The sequence below is a fragment of the Aulonocara stuartgranti genome (assembly GCF_965226115.1).
Source record: "Aulonocara stuartgranti genome assembly, chromosome: 22".
Taxonomy (NCBI): domain Eukaryota; kingdom Metazoa; phylum Chordata; class Actinopteri; order Cichliformes; family Cichlidae; genus Aulonocara; species Aulonocara stuartgranti.
Genome location: NC_138957.1, coordinates 22,045,142 through 22,060,431, shown reverse-complemented (window position 1 = coordinate 22,060,431; position 15,290 = coordinate 22,045,142). Strand labels below are relative to the sequence as shown.

The window sequence follows — 15,290 nt, the reverse complement described above, 5'->3', positions numbered from 1 at the left end:
AAACAAATTGCTGGTTAACGCTAATCAGCCAATCACATGGCAGCCACATGTATTTAGGCAATGGGGAGAAAAAGTGATTTAAGTGAATGTGGTATAGCCGCTCGTAGTACAGGGGCTATACCAGTGTACTGCACCTACCAGATTCTGCAGGTGGTGGTCTAATAGTGTGGGGGATATTTTCTTAGGGCCCTTTAGTACCAAATTAGAATTGTTTAGCAGCCTACCTGAGTATTCGTGCTGTATGCCAAGTTTCTCATGGCTGTTTCCTGCAAGATAATGCACGATGTAACAAGCCTGAGATGTGCAGCTGACAGATCTGCAGTTACAGTTCTGTGTGGTGCTGTCATATCTATATGGACGAACATCACTGAGGAATGTTTCCAGCACCTTTTTGAATCCGTGTCATGAAGGATTAAGGTAGCTCTGAAAAGAAAAAGGTGTCCAATTTCATACCGGTAGGTGTATGTAATAAACCAGTCATTTAGTGTACATCTATATATTTATGTTTTTAACTCAATAAAATAAGTCCTTCACTCAGAGACAACGTTTCTGTCATAGCAGATAGTATCTGTAATAATTTAGGTTCTGTTTTATGATGAAAACAACTTTTACTCCTTGATTGATTCCTTGGTGATATTGCACACCAGAGACAAATTGTGCACACACGAACATGTTTCCATCATGTACTGGCAGGGAAATTATTTAAGTTACACAAGGACCACTTGTTGGGTTGTGTTTGGTGTTAGACGATACTACACAATTGTTACAAAGACTAGTGATAGAGGAGAGTATTATGGCGAGAAGAGAGATGAAAGGAGAGGAGATTAAAAGGGACAACACTGATACAGGTTGAAAGAGCTTTAATGTTGAGGTGTTGTGAAGTGCACTTCAAAATAAAAGCTGGCACCAAACTACACATTCTGATATCACTTCAATGTTCAACTTTAGTTTTAAAAGCCAATATGAATGCTTCCATTGGTAAGCTTCTGGATCAGGACTTACATCTGGTGTGTGAACCATTCAATGAAAACTGCATTAGTAGCTTGTCATATATAAATATGGCTTGTAGTCCATGAATCCATGTTTTTGTGAAGCCTTAGGCTTTTTTTCTGAACCTGAACCTGTTGATTTTCCCAGAAGCAGTCATTAACAGTAATAGTTTAAATTCAATAACAAGCCAGCTGTGTGCATTGTAGTACCATCGATTTGGTAATAATATAGCTTTTTGTTTGCTCGTTTTCTGGAAATGTGTATTTATGACATTCTTTAAGCTTTTATTGTAGAAAAGTGAAAAACTACTTAACATCAAAAGACCACCTCGAAGGGATATACAATGTACGTAGTGTTATTAATGCCTGTGTGTCCGTGGGTGGGCTTTGTAGTTCAACTTTTTGGAAGTTACCATTCCACTGAATGTCTGTTAGCATCTGAAATTATTACATCATATATCGTATATTGCCATTAGTTCAAATCCTCCACCAACCCGTAAGTTTACTGCGCATTTATCAACCCATATTATGTTGTGTGTATTGTATTGCTGAGCCCACTTCATTTTCCAATTGTCTACTTGAAAACAAAAAAAAATATAGAAATAGAGGAAGTCTGTTTAGTTTAAGGCACCAGACCTAATTAAATACTAAAAAATAAAATATTTTTACAATGTTAACAACAGCAAGTTAGAACAGAGATATACTTAAAGACACAGACACTATAGAGGTATCCTGAGTCATTTTTAATTAATCGCTGATTTCACTACTGGCAGGCTTGTAGGTACAGGAGGGTGACTGCTTGTTGTATCCATGGGAGCTAACAACTCAAAGCAACTTTTCAGTGAGACTGCATCATTTAGTAGGTACACAGTTAAGGTGAGATTTGTTTACATTTGTGTGTGGGTACATGTGTCCTAGTATCTGTCAGTCACTTCCAGGGTATCTTAAGATGTTAAATTTAATATGTTATACTAGGGCTGCACGATTTTGCATAAAATGAGAATCACGATCTTTTGGCTTAGAATTGAGATCACGATTCTCTCACAATTTTCTTTTCCAATATAAATATTTATTGCACTTATTAACTGCACATCAACTTCTTAACAGTTGAGACTGAACATAAAAACAATAAATAAACATAAAAACAACAAATGTCTCACGTTTTGTTGTTGCCGCAAAATGTTGTACTGCTTGAAATTCCGTCTCCACCGTTGCTCGACACTGCGTGTATAGAGCAGGTAGTGCAACAATAGAAAAATAGTTGCGGGACGGCACTGCGTAGCGTTTGTCTAGGGTGTTGATCATTTTCCTAAATCCCTCGTTTTGCACAGTGTTGATGGGACCATATCTTTGGTCAGGTGATAAGTGATAGCCTCCGTAATTTCTTTGTGCCTGCGGGAGTTCGACGTGTATAGGGAAGCGCTGTATAAGGTTCCCGTTATTGATGTTTGGGTGGTTGACCGGGACGGATTTTCTCCTGTCACTTTCTCGTCATCCCTGACGTGCTCTCCGTTGTTTTTTCCTGCCAATTTTAGCATCACACGGCACAGCTTCTGTATCACGTGGTATAAGGCTCCGCCCTTGTCATTTGTCAAGCAGGAAGAGTGAGCGCTTGTTTTCATGCAGATTACGTCCCGGATCAAAATGCGGTGCAATCGTTGTCGTCTTTTTTTTTTTTTTTTTTAAATCGTTGTCATTTGGAAATGAGATCGCACATAAGTATGAATCGAGATTGTGATTTTCTAACGATTAATCGTGCAGTCCTATGTTATACTTTAGTAAGCACATCTACTAGATATCACACAAAAGATAGTTAGCTAGCCTGTCTCAACTGAGCAGAAACGCACATACATATTTGATCAGCACGTACATACACATACAAATTGGTAATATTTGCCTCTGCAGGCAACAGTTTGTGTTTGCTATACAATTTAACAGCATTACCCCTGCATACCTCTAATTTGCTGTCTTCTCGCATATTGCTTTTTTGTTTGTGGACAAGTGAAAGGTTTGTCTGACAGAATTAAATATATACTGTCTCAGTGACAAGTGACAACATGGTTAGTGACCCCTGGAGACAGCAAACTTCACTGTATCGCATTTTCATCTAGTAGCACAGCCACCAGAAATATTGTTAACCAGATGATTTCTGAGGATCTGAAATTTAAATCAGATTTCAGAGCAAGAATACCAGTTGATAAATCCAGTGGCAAAAAGTCATTTACTGTATAGCATGAAGTAGTGCTTACACTGTTAAATCTAAGGCTCTGTCTCAGCTTCAGCCTGTGAAGCTGTATAAAGAGTAGAGGTAGAAGGTGTTGAAGAGGACAGTTTAATATAAAAACAAGCTTATATTGTGGAAATGTGACAGTGGATGTTACTTGGGGCATGAAGCTGTCAGTGTACTAGGCAAGCTGGTTTGAAATGGCAAATTGAGCTGACTGTCTGCTATCTTTATCCCATCAGAGAAGCCACCAGTCCTGTACAGTTCATCAAATACTATCCTCGTCTCTTTTCTTGTTTTTTTTTTTTTAAATATCAACAAAATGTATTTATATGTATGTAAGGCACATAAAAGGCTGTAGTAGATAAAATAATACTGAAAGGTGCATATTGAGATTTGCAAAGAAAGAGAAAGCAGTAGTAGTGTCATAAATGCCATAGAGACAAAGGCTGCTGTGGTATTGATCAGTACAAAAAGGCCTTCTGAGATGATCCGCTCTATGTAGTTCCTCCCAATGTTGGCTTTGCATCTATTTTGTTTCTGAAAATCTTCTCTCTCACGCTATCTCTTGTTTTCCTTAATAGATATTGATTTTGTTTTGGGTACATGCTGCAATTTCTTTCTTTGCTTACATTTTGTGCCAATTTGCTTCTTCTGTTCAGATAACAGCTTCTGTTTCTTTACTCTCGCTCTTTTCTCTCTGTCACAGTGTTTGAAGTAAACCTATCTTTCCAGATGACAGCAGTGCAAGTGCAAATCTCTGTGTGCAAGTGCAGACGTACATGTCTGCGTATGCATGGTGTCACTGTGCAGTGCAAGTTTAGCAGAGTGACAGTGATGTCAGACACATAATGATTTCCTATTGGCTCGCAGCCCCCGAGGCCTAACGACCCGTTATTGATCTGACCAATTAGCATTCACACCTTTAATTAATACTGAAGCCTGATGTTTGCACACAAGCAAACTCTCTCTCTCTCTCTCTCACTCACACACACACACACACACACACACACACACACACACACACACACAGATACAGACTTTTAATTAACAGTAAGAAGAGGGGTGGCTGTGAGAAGAGATAAGAGAGGAAGAAAGGGACAGAGGTAGAAGTGAAAGATGAATGTGTGAAACAGAGAAGAAAACTACAGGAAGTAGAAAGCTGATCAGTACTCTTACTAAAATCAGTGCAGGACTCTGACATAAGAGCTAAGGCTAAGACGGAGCTTAATGGTTTACTGATTTTTAGTAATACACACAAGCTTTTCTTCATGCACTGAGAAAATTGTTATTACTTTTGCTTCTCTGTGTTTGCTATTTTGTGTGGTACTTGATGCAGTTCAGTCTGTGTAACATATTTCTTTTAACTGCAGTGAAGTAAATAATCACTGTGCTGGACACGAAGATAATCCACCAGCTATACTTCTCAGCAAAAAGCATATCAAAGAAATCCTCATAACACACAGTGTGTTCCTTTAGCAATGTATCACCATCATCTACAGTAAGTCACTTCAATAAAAGAAAACGTGTCCGTTTCTTGTGTTGCCTGTGTCACTGGACGGTTTACTATTTTGTTTGATCAAGTCTGCTCGAGCATATTTGTTCCAGTCAGAGTCAGCCCTTTTAGGTCAGATCAAATGATAGCTGATGCTGCAGAGTACTGCTTTAGTAAAAGAAAAAAGAAACAAAAGAAGCAACCGCAAACAAACTAGAACTGGATTATGTTCATTTCCGACGCCCACAGCCTGTTAAAACAGGATACATTTTGAGGTAACAGGTGTGTGTGTGGCATGTTTTCTTTTTTCTTTATATGTATGTGTGTCAGTCTAATGAAGTTCTGTTGGCAGGATGTCTTTAGGGAGATATCTAATGGTTTATTGAACCAAACCTCAGAGAAACATTGATCACAGCATCAAGGAGTTACACCCACATGGACTCAAAACACACACACCAATCCTTGTATATGCACGTGCGGTGACATGCACGCAAGAGGCCCACACACAAACACTCACGCTAGAGTGCACGTGAACGACCACACACACACACACACCGGTGAAGTGGAGGTAAAGAGCTTATAATTGACATCCCCATGTTTCTTTGTGAGCAGTCAGACTGCTGTCATTATCTGCTCATTCAATTACATACAGGGAAATTGCAAGCCTGGAAAAAAACCTAAGCACATCTTTTCAACTAACATTTTTAGATGGATACTCCATCCACAAAAATGAGGTAATTGTGTTGGACAGGGTTATTGTCTACCCTCAAAATGAATAACTTGTTTTACCCTGCCACATTAAATTGCATCCTCCCTTGGATGGGTCTAATTCTGGCATATGGAAATTTGTAGTCAGCTGCAATATATTTCAAAGGAAAACCAGGCTACTCACTATATCTGCTTATTATGAATGCGGGTTCTTCTTAGTAGTGTTGATTAAATATTATGTCCAATAATTGCATCTACAGCGGCCCCTTTAGTGATATATATGTGATATTTACTGAGCAGTATCGTAAAAAGTAGACGAAGAAGGAGGCATTAATTTAAGCCTAACTACTGGAGAACCCAAAGTTTTCACACCGCCATCCACTCCAGTAATATATCATCATTACTGTGATATTTTAATTGCCAAATAATCAGGTTATGGTAAATTCTGTATCAGAACAGCATTTATGCAGGCCAGCATATGCAACATTTATGGTCAGACAGTATACACTGACACTGGCTGCTGGAAGCTACTTCATGATCTCAATGAACACAGATAATTATTGTTCAGCCTGAACATCAAGGCACCACTATCGCAACCCTCACAGCAGCTTTTACCTTTAGGGAGAGTGGGGTGTGTGCTTGATTGTTTGTGTTCTGGGGTGTAATAAACCCAGAGAGACATTAGTGGTCTGTTGCTCTGAGTCCATAATCTCTGATCTACACTAGAAGTTACAATCATTAGCAACACAGTTGTGTGTATTAACTGATCTTCACAGCTGCCAGATGAGCTAAAGCTTTGAACAACTGTTAGTTTATCTGAGAGCTCTCCATTTTTCCCGCTTTAACTCTGCCTCACAGTCTCTCTGTCTCCCTCTGACATGCGCGCGCACACACACACACACACACGTTCTGCTACCACTTTGCCCCACGATAAATGTTTTCAGAAGTAATCAAACTTGGGCTATTTTACACATTTGTTGTGAAGTGCACTCACACAACCCAAAAGTAAATTTAAAATGAAAAGAAAATCTTAGCTTTTTAAAAAGATCTTACTATTATCTATTAAGGTAATATTTGAGATAGCAGCAGGCCTAGTACATTTATGAAGTCATTATTTGTAGGACGCTTTCAATTGAAAGATGACTATCCTGAATCCTAAGCCCTATATTTTGTCAATTCAGTTCGTAGAGCCATTCATTTTCTTCACTGCCTAAGCCGTTAGTGTTATGTATTAGATAAGAATTATGTAATGTGATGGGGTTTGAGTACTAGCTGAAATTATTAAAGCGCAACAGCCTTGGATTGTATATTTTAGACCATTATTAGGCTGTACAAATAGGATCAAAAAAAGGTTACATTAAAAACACATAGAAAAGAAAAGAGGTAGCATGTGTATCCCCAGGCAGCATGCACTTTGCACTCTTGTCATCTGTTCTATACAATTTGTGAAATGAAGCTTAGTGTTGACAGCGCTGGTGCAAGAAAGCCCTTAGCACAAATTGTGTGTGTGTGTGTGTGTTTGTGTGTTTTTCCTTATACACTCAAATTACACAATGTATGTCAGTAAAGCTTTTCAACTTGAATCTTCAAGATCTGATGTGTAACTTAAGTGCTGTCTTCCTTGTTTTAGCGTTGTAACTCATAGTTTGGAAGACCATTGTGGCCATCTCATCACCCAGTTAAAACCAAGCAGTTCATCTTTTAACACACATGACCTGCCTTAAAGCTTGCTAGTGCCCTAGTCTTCTCTATTATATGCAACAGTGACATTACAGAAGACATTAAATGATTTGTTAACACATATTTTTGCTTACTCTTACTCTGACATTATATCAACCATGTTAGTTACTAACAATATTAGAACAACTAATTATCCTGTGTATTGTGTCTGTTTTAATTGTTAGAGTACAATGAAAGAGTATGTAGGGCATCTACTGAAATGTAGCCTTTTTTATTTCATGCTTGGCTTACATACTTGCCCTCTGTTTCATTAAGTGCATCTGTTCAACTGTTCTATATAGCAAACAGCTAATCAGTCAACCATATGGCAGCAGCTTAGTGCTTTTAGGCATGCAGGCTTCGTGAGATCACCTGCTGAAGTTCAAAACAAACATACTTGGAGAAGAAAGGTGATTCAAGTGAATTTAAATGCAGCGTTGTTGTTGGTGACAGACAGCTTGGTCTTCAGGAGCTGTTGATCTACAGGGATTTTTCATCGCTAGGATTTATAGAGAATGGTCTGAAAAATATTCAGTAAGCAGTGCTTACTCAGTAAGTGAAAGGAAAAAAATGAAATGAAAATGCCTATTTGATGCCAAGGGTCAGAGGAGAATGGCCAGGCTGCTTGGAGCTGATAGGAAGGCCAGAATAACTCATCCATTTGTTAGCGCCAAGGTGGGCAGAAGTATAGCTATGAATACACAGCACATCAGTTTCAATTAAATTCAATTTTGTTTGATTTATACAGCGCAAGTAATAGTCGCCTCAAGGTGCCTTATATTGTAAGGTAAGGATCCTACAATAATACAGAAGAAAAGAACCAGATGACCCCCTATGAGCAAGCACTTGGGAACAGTGGGAAGGAAAAACTCTCTTAACATAAAAAAGAAACCTCCAGCAGAACAAAGCTCAGAGTAGATCCAGTAGAGCACTTTTGGGATACAATGGAACAGGACATATGCATCATGGATGTGCAGCTGACAAATCTGGAGCAGGTTTGTGCTACCCTGTCATGTATGGACGAAAATCAAGGTGTCATCATCTTGTTGAATTTAAGCCATGAAGAATTAGGAAAGTTCTGAAGGCAAAAGCCGGGACTACCTAACAGAATGGCTGATTCGCAGATCCAATGGAGATATAAACCAAATTTGCTTTCTATTTACTCTCTCTATTTTATAAGTATTTGCATGCCAGGCTGGCGTTTGATATCAGTGCACATTCAAACAGCCAAAATGCCAGTTCTGGCTCAGAAAACTCTATGTTGGGTACTGAACTGCTCATGTTAGAGAGAAACCACAAATGAAGGTCTCTGGTGTAAAGTCTAATGGCCTACCCATACAAAACATTAAAGAAAATCTTTCTAGCTCTTTCTCAGTTGTATTTTCAATTTTGCTGGATTGCTTTCCAAACATGGCTCTGTCTTAGTCCCTTAGGAGGCAATTAAGCTACCAATGTACTTTTGCAACATGATTAGAACAGACAAATAGTGCCAACATCATCAGGTTGTCAGTTTCACCAAATGCAGAGCTGCGGAGTACTTATGACACTTTCAATATTAAGTGGTCATGTAATCACAACTCAAGTGGATGATTGCTGCAGGATAAAGGTGAAAATGGCCATTACCCTTACACAAACACTGCAGAGCTAGACTCCAGTTCCTATTACTGAGAGGTTTAAAATATATATATATATATATATATATATATAAATCTGATTTCTTTTATTAAATTACCAAAATATAAGCGAATATGTGATTAAAAGTAAACAATAATGATAATAAATAAATTTAAAAAAAAATCTGCCATAGACTTGCTGGTCAATTTTAAATGGCTGTATCTGTAGATGGCATCTCTTACCACCACACATACTTCTCTGAATGTAAAATGTATGTTTTTATTAAGGTCTAGGTCATCATCAACCCCAAGCCTATTTATTTTGACACAGTCAGATTGCTTTCTTTGTCACCTTATTGCCAAGACTGTGGAGAACAGTTTTAAACAAAGATAAAAAATTACATATTTTTAGGACATAATTTAGGATTAGGGTTATCACCAATGATGAGTTGGACCCGAGAGGGTTCAGACAATCTAGTCTCACAGCTTGTCATTTTGACCAGGAAGTGAAATACATATAAATACAGGCCATTTACCATTTACCATTTACCAATGAATGTGAAAATGAATGGCTCGTTTTGTTGCTAGCGGTTCGCCACCGAGAGTCAGTTTGAGGCTGAAAAGGGAATTTGTCTGGAAAAGATCTTAGTCCTACCCCCTGCTGTTCCTCACTTTGGACTGTGGCTGGTAATAGCTGGAAGAGGCCAGAACTGCTGGTACTTGTTGTTCCATTTCCATTATCATATATCATGTCAACTCTCTTCTCTTCGCCATCACAAACGTTATATAGAAGTGTGTGTGGTGGGGGGTGGAGGTGAGGGGGTTACCTTAACTACTCTTTTAAAACAGTGCCCAGCTGTGAACTTCACTTTAGCTCCTTTTGTTTATCACACGCTGTAAGATTTTATTACAAGGACCTACATAGCAGCTCCAATGTTCTTCTTTAACTGCTTTAACACACACATATACACTGTATAGAAATAAATGTAGTTGATACCTACATATACATATAGTCACATAAACAGAAAAGCTTTCTTCTTGGTGTATAACCACATCAAGGAGAAAACTTTTACCATTCATCCCATCACTCTTTGTATTTGCTCAGCTTCTGCTCAGCACGATTCTTTTAACTGCTTTTTTTTCATTCTTTTAATGCTTTTATAGAGAAAGGTGTCACATTTTTCAAATGGTGGATATCTCATCTTGGCATTAATCTTTTCATATTAAAAAGCACAAAGCCATGTAGAATAATTTCACATTATCCCATTCGTGATTGTTAAGCTGTCATAGTTAGAATTTCAGAAAATAACTCGAATCCTAGTATGACAGTTACTTGACATACAGGGATTGTTTGGTGGGAAAGGTTCCACTGTCAATATTATAAATATATGGATGTATTATTTTTGAACAAAATGGGCAAAAACACGTCTGACATTTTTCAACCACAACATTGGATTATTTCCAAAACTACCACATAACCCCTTAAAGTTTTTGTTTGTACAATCAAGGACACATTAACAATTTCAATCACATACCTGCTTGCGACTCTGATGCATGCTACCACAAGCAGCATTTTATTTTAGAATTAAGATTATAATCGTTTAATTAATCCAGACAGATGTACATGGAGTGCTGTCAAAAGTCTTGAGCAACCCGTCATTTCTATATAAAGTGCAGCAATTTATGAAAACATAGTGTGTACACAGCCTGATCTCTGTTAAGCAAGGTTTCTTACAATCTGTTTGAGCAACCTTTAGGAATAGTTCTCCAGGCTTCTTGGAGAACATGCAAAGCTCTAAAACGATGTTTTGGATGTTGGCTGCCTCTTGTTCCATTCTCTGTCAACATGATCCTGCTCTGCTTCAGTAACGTTGAGGTCCAAGCTCTGTCGAGGTCAGTCCATTGAGAGTTTTCCATTGTGCGCTTTTTTAAAATTTGTGTCCAGGTACACTTTTATTGCATTGGCACTGTGTTTGGGATAAATGTTGAAAAATGAAGCTGTTGCCAATTAGATGCTTTTCAGATAGTATTACATGGTATTAAAATCTAACTGTATGTTTCTGTGTTCATAATTCCATAATTTTGATAAAATCCCCAACACAATATACTGAAATACAGCACCAAACCTTGACAGAGCCTCCGCTGTGTTTTACAGATGACCGTATCACTGATGTACCTCTCTACTGGCCTCCTCTGTACATACTGACAATGATTATGTGAATCAAATATATAAAAACGAGGGATGACTCGTGATCTTTGCATGCTATTGTAGATTATAAAATAATCTAAAATTGAATGGATAACAAGTGTAGTACAATATAACATAATTTTTTTTTTTTTTTTTTTTATTTTCAAATCCTCTTCCTTCAGTAGCAAGGGCAGTTTCACAGAAGGGTTATCTGTCATGATCCTGGGTCCTTTTGACCCAGCGTTTGTGTACTCTGTTCTGCCCGTGTGTTCCTGTATCTAGTCCGTGTTTTTTAGTTTGTGTCCTTTCATGCGTAGTTCCTGTTTTATTGTGAAGGTCTGCGTCTTATGTGAGTGTTTTCAGTTTGCCTCCCTAGTCTCGTCACGTTAATCACTCCCAGCTGTGTTCCCCACCTGTGTGTAATCTCCCTGTGTTCTCTGAGTGTATTTAAGTTGTGTCTTCTGTCATAGTAGTTGCTGGTTCGTCTGTGTTGTTTCCCCTCGGTCTCCCTGCATCTCTCCTTGTGTATTTCCCCGGACCTCCTTGCATCTTCGTTTGTGGTTTGTTTTGTTAGTTTTACCCAGTTTAGGTTCCAGTTTCATGTTCCCAGTGCCTTTGTTGTTTGTTTTTCCCTTCGTTAATAAATACTCACCTGCACCAGAGCTGCCGCGTCCTGGTCCTAAATATTCCACACGGCTTGCCCCGGCAATGACATTTAACTCCAGCAATTCTAAACCCGTCTCATTTATTTGGTAATGGCAACCTATTGCTGCAGACAGGAAACTGCCAATCACATTTTGCCAAGCTGTATCAGAATGCTAATGTACGCCTCACGTGCACGTTACAGAAAATTTGACATGAAGAAAAGGATGTATTCAGAACGTCACCTTGTGCAAAATAAAGGTTTGGAAAATAAATGTGCAAAACATTCACGCTGATCTTTAAAAGTAGTAACAACATGTATATTCTGGGCCTGTTATATAAAACTATTTTCTTGTGTTTTTTTTATTTATTCATGATTGCTTAATAGTGCCTCTGCTTGGATTAGAGAAACAGATTAAACAGATAAAATGTGTTTGTTGTGTAAAGTGGCAGCATGATTACACTGTCAGGAGAGGCACACTGTATCATACAGTATGGTTTATGATGTACAACTAAGGCTGTAAAGTGGTGTTAACTTATTAGACAAAAAGTGTTTTATGATACAAGTCCTTCACAAGTCTATAAAAAGAGTTGGTCACAGTGATAAATGAATCAAACTGACAGGCAACTGACTCGGAAGTTGACAGGCGGTAAATCTAAGTGCCCCAGAAGAGACACCTGATTGTTACAGAACTCTCTAAAAACAAAATCTTTTTGTGTTATACATCTTAAAAAAAACTTCAAAATCACATTTTTGGTTTATTTTTTATTTTTTGCCCTTTAATCTATGTATATGATTTCTTACCACATATTCTATGTTTTGCATTCAAGCATTTTACCTTCTACTGTACTCTGTTCAGGTCTGAAACTCAGTTCATCTTGTAAAAAAAATTACTGCTGACTGAGGTGTAAAACCTCTGAACTCCATGAATCACCCCCCCGTCTCTGTGCCTCTGTTTTCCTGTCTTGCTCTCTGTCCCCCTCGCCCACTTCACTGTCCTTCACTCCCCCTCACCAGTCTTCCAGTCTGCAGTGCCATTTGTCTCACTAAAAAGTCTAAAAGCATGGCAGCATTCTCTCGTGCTTTTTACCCTCTGCTCAGTTCTTTCCTCCCCACCTCTTCCCCTCTTTCTTGTGCTCTCTGTACTTGGACTCGGCTGTAATTGCTTATCTAGGGAGAAATAAAAGCCAGGTAAATGGTTACATGTGTGAGAATGTGTATGTGTGGTAGAAAGAGAGAAACTGTATAGTCCTTTACATGCAGGCCTTTGAATGTGTGTGTGTGCGTGTGCGCGTGCATGTGTGCGTGTGCGTGTGTGTGTGACAAATGCAGATAGTTCTACAGATGGCCCATAAAAGCAGCAGCTTGTAATGAAGCAACTGAGACTGAAATCATGGTTATGGTAAACTGGGGAGAGACTGAGATAGCGAAAGAGAAGCAGAGATAGCTAAAGAGAGAGAAATGAGAGGAAGAAGAAGTGTGGGTATGAGAGAATAAATAAGAGAGGGCAGGCAGCAATAAACCACTGTGAAGAGCGTGGCATAGCTGCTGGCTACTGAATAAACTAGTGTAATGAAAGTGTGTGATGTTCACAATAAACTAGGTAGGAAAGAATGAAAGGAGGAACAGGGAGATGGACATAAGGGTTGATATATTAGTATGGATAAAACAAGGGAGAAATAGAAAGGAGGGAGGTGTTGTCAAAGGTTTTTTGTTGAGGATAAGGTAGTAAGGGAAGAGAAGGGGGGAATCGATGGATGGAGGTGCAGAGAAGGAGAGGGGTAAAAACAACAGAAGTGGGAATGAAAGCCTAACAAGACAGCAGAAACAGATGGAGTAAAGAAGCTGGACAGAAAATAGTAATAGTGAAAATGGCAAAGGGGGAAACAGTGCAAAAAGATAGATAAATGGAAAAAGTGATGGAGATACCAGTCAAGCTCCAAGTAGCTAAAATGGGAAACTGTTTGTTAGCGTGTGCCCTGGATTGCACTCTGGACCACCAATGTTAATGTTTGTGTGTGTGTTTGGATGAGAGTAAATGTGTGCCTGATAGGATGCTCAACAACAACAAACATCCTGACACCAAGTGGGGCCATGCTGACTGGTAAAATCGATAGGCCAACGGGTCGCAACACTAGGCCAACCTGACATCCAATCACAGTACAGCACAGGGGTTCGCCACAGTGATGGATGACCATGGTTGTGTGTGTGTGTGCGCATGTGCGCTAATGTCCAAGTGTGTCTTGTTAGTGTGTGTTTCCCTGTCACTGTGTGTGTGGAGATAAGGAGAATGGCAATTAGAGGTGTGTGTGTCAGGGAGCTGGCAGGCAGACTTAATGACATGTACACATGCATATACGCATTTAAGAGATATGATAATAACAAAAAGAAAGCTGACAGGTTTATTTTAAAGGAAAATGAAAAGACAGGTTGATTGTGGCCACATAAAAATTCCAAATATAAATGTCCACATAATCACCCGCACTGTGGCTAAAGGGGAAGGAATGGGATGTAATTGAAAAGGTGTGACAGTAAAGTCATTTTATAAATGAATCTATCAGCCGGCCAATTCAAGAGTCATATCATCCGTTCATTTACTGACGTTAAATCTCCTCTACCTGCTTTGTGAATAGTAATTACAAATTATTGCAGTTAGTATGACAGAGAGCTCCCTGCTGCTGTACTAGAGCTTTTTACAAACTTATTTTGGGTATTTTTGCAGTTCGAGGAGTAAAGTGAAAGATTTCCAGAGTTTCTCGTGACATTTAAAGAATACGTGTTGCTATACTGCCACCTCTCATTTGGGAGCATAGTCTTCCTCACCACTGCTGTTGATTTCTGTTTTTCTAATCTTTTCTCTCTTCCTTTAACATTTTGCTTTCTTACCTTTTTTGCTCTCCGTGTCTTAGTAATTTCATAGTTCTATCTATCATGCTGGGCATCCTGCTCCTTTCCCTCTCTGCCCCACCACCCTCACCAATCCACAGTTCCCTCTCACCCCTATCTGTCTAGTTCCTGCTCCCCCTCCCTAACCCCACATCTGTCTGAACTGTTTCATAGTTGTATCAATCAAGTTCAAACAATAAGACCAGAGTTGCTCCCTGTGCGCCCATCTACTTCCTGTTTTATGGCTTGTAATACCCCTTCTCCCCCTGTCTCGCTCTCTCACTCCCTCTCGCGCTTGTTTGTGCGTCTGTGTTGGCGGATGTTTATAAGCCTATAATTGTGCATACGTCTTTGGCACAGAACTGCAAATTAAGCTAGCGGGAAGAGGGGGGATTGAAAAGAAACTTTAGCATTTCCGCCCTTTCTCCGAGGCTGAATTTTCTCTTCTTTGATTGCAAAGGCAATCCAACTGCCCATTTACAGCCATCGTGCTCGGCAGTATGTATTTGTAAAGACCAGTAGGCTCCCAGCTATGTCTGTGCTTGGAGCAATACTCTGGAATAGGCTGTAATGGAGGTATTTAAACTGCATCACCACAATGCAAGTGTCTTGCTTTTCAGACCCCAGAACTGTTTTTAATGACAGACGCAATGGGACCGGGCTGTAACACCATGTCTACACAGAAGACACAGTGTGAGCTGCACATTAGCAGAGCAGCAGCAGCTCTGATTCAGTCACAGTATTGAGCTGTGGGTCACCTGTGTTTTGAAAGCCCTCAGAGCACAACATAAAATAAAATAACCATTGGTGAGACCGTGTGTGTGT

The 15,290-nt window shown here is 39.2% G+C and overlaps 1 protein-coding gene across 3 annotated transcripts in view; it reads left to right on the top strand.

Annotated features, from left to right (window-relative positions):
- csmd3b (CUB and Sushi multiple domains 3b) overlaps positions 1-15,290 on the top strand; it is a 404,527-nt gene that overhangs the window by 144,914 nt on the left and 244,323 nt on the right. The window lies entirely within an intron of this gene.